Consider the following 6,000-nt stretch of genomic DNA (forward strand, 5'->3'; position numbering starts at 1 on the left):
TAATGGCCATTAGGACAAATAGAGAGAATGAAGTTCCCCAGTGGATACACCCACAACAATACAAGCCTGGCAGGGTTTTGTAAAATGTTTACATTCTATGCAAAACTAAAACAAAAACACTTGACGGCTTTAGGTGTAGTTAAAACTGATCTCTGGGCACTCAAAAAAATGGTAATAGTTAGTTTACTGGTAACAGTATTTTCACAAACCTTTCAGGACAACTACCTGAGAGACCGTGAAACACCAGTCAAAAAAGGCTTGAAAGCACCTCTCTCCTCCCCTGTCCTTAGTGTAGTAGAAGTAAGAACCATCACCAAAATGCCAAGGGAAAACCAGAGTTACCAAAATATACAGTTGTAGTAGAAACCATAGTTGGAAATAGGAATGATGTCCTGGATTTCTCAAACAAATCTGATTTATTTTTATGAGAAGGTGAGCAAAACCTTGGACAGAGGGGTGGCGGTGGACGTGGTATAATTGTATTTTGCAAAAGCAACTAATGTGTAAGGTAAAGTCTACAGGCTTGGAAAGATCTGTATGTAAATGTATAGAAAAGTGGTGAAAAAATTGTATTCAGAGAGTAGTGGTTAATGATTCATACTCTGGATGGTCTAGGGTTGTCAGTGGTGTACCCCAAGGTTCAGTGTTGGGACCCTTACTTTATAATATATTTATAAACGATATAGGGTCTGGAATTTAAAAGTACCATTTCAGTCTTTGCAGATGACACCAAGCTGTGCAGTGGCATAAAGCCTTACAGGATGTCTTCAACTTACTGAAAGGATGATTTTCTTTATCCTCTCAGAGACCCCCAGTCTGGGGAGAGATTCCTGGTCTATCAGCAGAATTCTGGGAACACCCCTTGAACACGGAAATAAAGGCAGCTTATGTTCAGAGATGTTCAAAGTTTTTTAGACATTACTAAGATTATATAGGATACAGAAAAAATAAGGGAGGGGGGAGCGAGTTCTAAAACTAACTTGTAAGTTTCCATCATGAGCTAACTACATGAAACATGACATATAATACATTTCTTGGTATAAAAATGTTTTTGCTAGCTTTCTGAGAATTAGTCGAACAGAGAAAGCTTCAGGGTCATGTTATCTTTTGTTGATAAATCCTTGAGCAAACTAAAACTGTTTCATTAAACTTCTAATATATCTGCAAAAACCTAACTTAATACTTAAAATGGCATACATCAACAAAATGGAGGTTATCTAGATCCTTTCAATCCCCTCTTAGATCATGAACATGATCTCTATTCTTTACCTCATTCATCTTTTTGCACATAGCCAGATAACTTTAATTTGTATTTTGTGGCTTGTAGCTCTAGCAATGCAATATAAGCATTTAAAACCTAGATATAAAAATAAAACAAAAAGCAATATCAGGACTATGCTTACAGTGATACCTTTCATCCATGAAAAGACGGAACCAAATCCTGATCTTAGCCAATCAAAAGGAGTCCGTCCATCTTTTCCTATAGCTCTAGCTTTTTCCATTAAACCATCTACCTGTTCCATGTGTTGCTTTATTATTTCATAATAATCTGGAACAGTCATTTTGGTATTATATATCCAAGTACAACATTCATAATCCTGTCATCTCACATAAACCTGTCAGAGCAGCACTCATGCTTTCAATAGCTAATTCTTGCATCTCCAGCTCTTTTCTAATAGCTCTGGTCTCGGTATTTAGCAACCCTATGTCCTTAGAGTTCCTCTTCAGTATATCAATAATGTTTGTGTAATTATTTATTTTGTTTGAGTGTTCTTCCCCATCCTGTATAGGTAGGGAACCATGTACTTCACCTGTTAGGGACCTGCCGGTGGTAGCCTCTAGCGTTCCACAGACCAGAATTCCCCAAGGCGTGGAATCTAAGCCCCGACCTGCTTGTTCACCAGGGCCCCTGATGGTGGGGATGGACTTGGAGCAGGCTGAAACCAGGTTGTGGCCCCTGGGTGCACCCAGCTGTGGTAGAAGCACTTGCCCGAGGTGTATAGCAGATAAGAGCCTGATGTAAGGAGGTAGAAAGAGCAGAGTCGGGCAGGCCAGGTCGGTAGCGGTGGAAGCAGCATTGTACAAAACAGCAGACAGAAGGATAAACTTGTCACAAGCCGGATTCGGTAACAGATCAAAACGTGTGTGATTAGACAGGAGAATAGTCAGGTAAAGCCAAGGCTCAGAGCAGGAGACAATTGGCACATCAAGGTCAAGCAGGGTCGGCAACAAGCAATCTAATTCAGGAACACAGGATACAGATAAGACCATACAGCAATTAGAGCACAGACCTGACCTGTTTTAAATAGGGCCCCCTGATTGGTGCCAGGTGCGAGTGCGCATGCGCGGCTGCCGTCGCGGGTGCCCAGTTCCCAATGCTCGCACGCTAGTGCGGCCGGGCATACCGCACATGCGCAGACCCGTGCACAATTGTGGACAGATCTGGGGTCCCTGACAACCTCCTTTTTTCTGTCTTGTGTTTCTCAGATGTTTGGTTTACCTTCAATCGACTAGCATGGATCCAGGACTGGGAACTCTCCACCAGAACAGCCATTCTGGTAACCGCTATCACCGTAGTAGGTGGTCCAAAGGGGTAGTCTTGCTTCTTGTCTTTAGCGAGTTGGCGGACCACTACGACATCTCCCACTTGGAAAAGGTGTGTTGGTTCCTGAGAAAATAAAGGAGAGGTGCGAGCAACATTTCTTTCAATCTGATCTAAAGTCTGAATCACTTTTCTCACATATTCTTGTTGTACCAGGTCAAGGTCTTTCTAACATAAGTGGCTGTCTAGCCCAAGGAGTGGGTGTAGTCTTATTAGGTGTCATTCTTACCTCTGCTAGAATTGCAGGTAACATCTTCTTCCAGTGGGTATAGGTTCCTCCCGTGGCCTTCCTCAACTTATCCTTAATTGTCCTGTTCATCCTTTCTACTATACCTGAACTTTGTGGATGATAGGGAATATGAAATTTCCAATCTATCTTAAGTACTTTTACCAGGTCTTGGCATACCTTGGCCCCAAAGGCTGGTCCGTTATCAGAATTTATCTGCAGCGGACATCCCCATCTGGGTTTTATCTCCTGTGTAAGTTATTCTGACTGCAGTCTGTGCATCTTCTTTATTAGTGACAAATACTTCCACCCATCTGCTAAACATCTCCACCATTACCAACAAAAACTCTTGCCTCTGTCCTGTTTTTGGCATGTGGGTAAAATCTATTTGTAAATGGGTGAAAGGTGTAGTTGGGTACACTAGATGCTGGTGTTGTGGTTTCTTTGGGTTCTGTGGATTGTTCCTTATACATGTAATGCACCTGGAAACATTCTTTCACCAACCTAGATAAACCTGTAATGTAAAAATCTTGCAATAATGTTTCACATGTCGTTTTCCATCCTCTATGTCCTAGACCGTGGTACTGTGCAGTGAACAATGGGGCGCTTGACATGGTAATGCGTGGTTTCCCCTCTAAGCACACTAGAAGCTGGATCTAGTTGTGCTCCAGAACCATTCCAGTCTGCTAGATCGACTTCTGTAGTAAATTTTTGTAAATCTGCATACATCTGGTCATGTGGTGTGGTTGTGATGCCTGAAGTGAGCATAGGCATCTGTTCGCTGACCACTTGTTGTAATGCAGCTTCCTTTGCTACCTTATCTGCTAATGCATTTCCTATGGCAATATGATCTCTGCGATTTGTATGTGCCCTGCAATGAAGAATGGCTAATGTTTTCGGTAACTGTATGGCTTTGAGTAGATCAGATATCAAGGAAGAGTGAGATATGGTTTTGCCATCAGCAGCAATGAATCATCTTCTCTCCCAAATGACCCCAAAATCGTGTACAGCACCATGGGCGTACTTGGAGTCTTTGTAAATGACATCCTGTCCTGCAAATAATTGACATGCTCTTGTAAGGGCAATCAGTTCAGCTGCTTGAGCTGACTGATATGGAATTGGGTTTGCATTGAGTATTTTGTCAGGAAGTTGCACAATGGCATATCCTGCATGGTAAGTATTATCATTTGGCCTAGAGCATGAGCCATCTACAAACACATCTGGGGCCCCATCAAGAGCCACAGCTGACATGTCAGGCCTCGGGGAAGTGTCTTGCAGTATGTGGGCTATACAATTGTGTTCTGGTGCCACTTCATCCTGTTCTCCCTTTAGCCCCAGTAGGGCATTCAAAATTGGAGCAGGGCCTGAATATGCCGAAGAATATTTAATAATCAAGTTGGGATCAGATAGAAGAATCACTTCATAACCGCTCAACCTTTGTGCTGACGTGTTGAGTGTGTATGTTTTTTCAGTAGTAAGGACACTTGATGTGTGGCGTGTAGGGTAGTTTCATGTCCCAATGTGAAAGAAATTGCCATCTCTACCACCATCACACAGGATGCAAAAACTCTCAGACAAGCAGGCATGCCCTGAACCTGAGTTGGCACTACTTTGGGAAAAAAAAACTACAGGGCAGAGCTTGCCTCCATGTTCCTGAGCCAGGACCCCCGCCATGGTTGTACAATTTTCCCTAGCATACAGATGAAACATTTTTCTTAGTCAGGTAGTCCAAGACCAGGGGCCATTACCATAGCATTCTTCAGGTACACAAAGGCATCAACCATTTCATTTGACCATGTGAGAATGTCAGGTGACTCTGAAAGTGTGGCAGACCTCAGAATGTGATCATAGAATGAACAATCCGGTATCCATTGGCGGCAGTAACCAATCATACCAAGAAAAGTTAGCATGTCCTTTTTTTGTTTGTGGGCGGGGCAAACCCACGAGAGCCGCAGCTCTTAACAGGATTGATAGGTGTGTTGTAAGGAGAAACAGTTTCTTCTAAAGTACCTGTTTCTAAAAATCAATCCCTTCCTCCTTTTCTGGCGTTAATTTGTATTGCCTCTGTAGGGCAATTCCCCTTCCTTGAGTGTGACTGTGTATGGTGTACATGAAATTAATGCTACATCCATAGAATTTGTGGCCCAAACTGAATGTGTATTAGGAGGGGGTGTAATATGTGAAGGATGGCTCATCTCTATGAAATAGGCGGGTATAATGGGTACTTTGGAGGATCTGGCAACAATACCTCCTTCTGATGTTACTCTTAGTGAAATCCCTAAAATTTCCATAGGATCTCTCCCTCTCTCGGGAATGGGTCTGTACTTCTCATGTCTTCTGTCCAGCCAGCCATACAATCCACCCAGGGATTTATTAAATAGTAGTCTGTCCCACATAATCCTTCCAATTTTCTCCCTTTTCTGGGGGACCTGGTGGGTAACTACCTCCTTGACCCATATTTAGACAGTGGATAAGATTCTTACCTTATATTCTTATTTTGTTCCACACAACAAATTATCTTATACTTCTACGCAACCGAAAGAAAAAGCAAAAGACAGATAAACCAGAATCTGCTCCACAGACTTATTAACCTTTTTGATAACTTCCCAAAAGTTATCTCTTCACTGTTCTACCAAAGGACAGTCTGTGTTTTACCAAAAACCTTTTTTTTTTTTTAAATATAGTGCACTATTTTGTAACTCTACCAAAGAGTTAAGTCTGCTTACCAAAAGCAGCTACAGGTTATCACGGGTCTATATAGACAATACAGAATTATTCAAGACCTTCCCCCAACACAGGGCAAGAAAGAGCTTTTAGTCATAAAAAGACTAAAGAGGTTATCTAGATCCTTTCACTTACAAGCCAACCTCAGTGCACTGTTTAATGTGGCAATGAAGTTTAATGGTGATACATGTAAGGTTATGCACTTGGGGGCTAAGAATATGCATGCATCATACATTCTAGGGGGAGTACAACTGGGGGAATCAGTGGTGGAGAAGGATCTGGGGGTTCTGGTAGATCACAAGCTTAATAATGGCATGCAATGCCAAGCTGCGGTTTCTAAAGCGAGCAAAATCCTCTCGTATTAAAAGAGGTATAGACTCCAGAGAGAGATATCATATTACCCCGGTACAAATCATTAGTAACACCTCATCTGGAATATGCAGTTCAG

Source organism: Staurois parvus, unplaced genomic scaffold (genome assembly GCF_062004578.1).
Source record: "Staurois parvus isolate SC_StPar_1 unplaced genomic scaffold, SC_StPar_1.0 ptg000390l, whole genome shotgun sequence".
Taxonomy (NCBI): Eukaryota; Metazoa; Chordata; class Amphibia; order Anura; family Ranidae; genus Staurois; species Staurois parvus.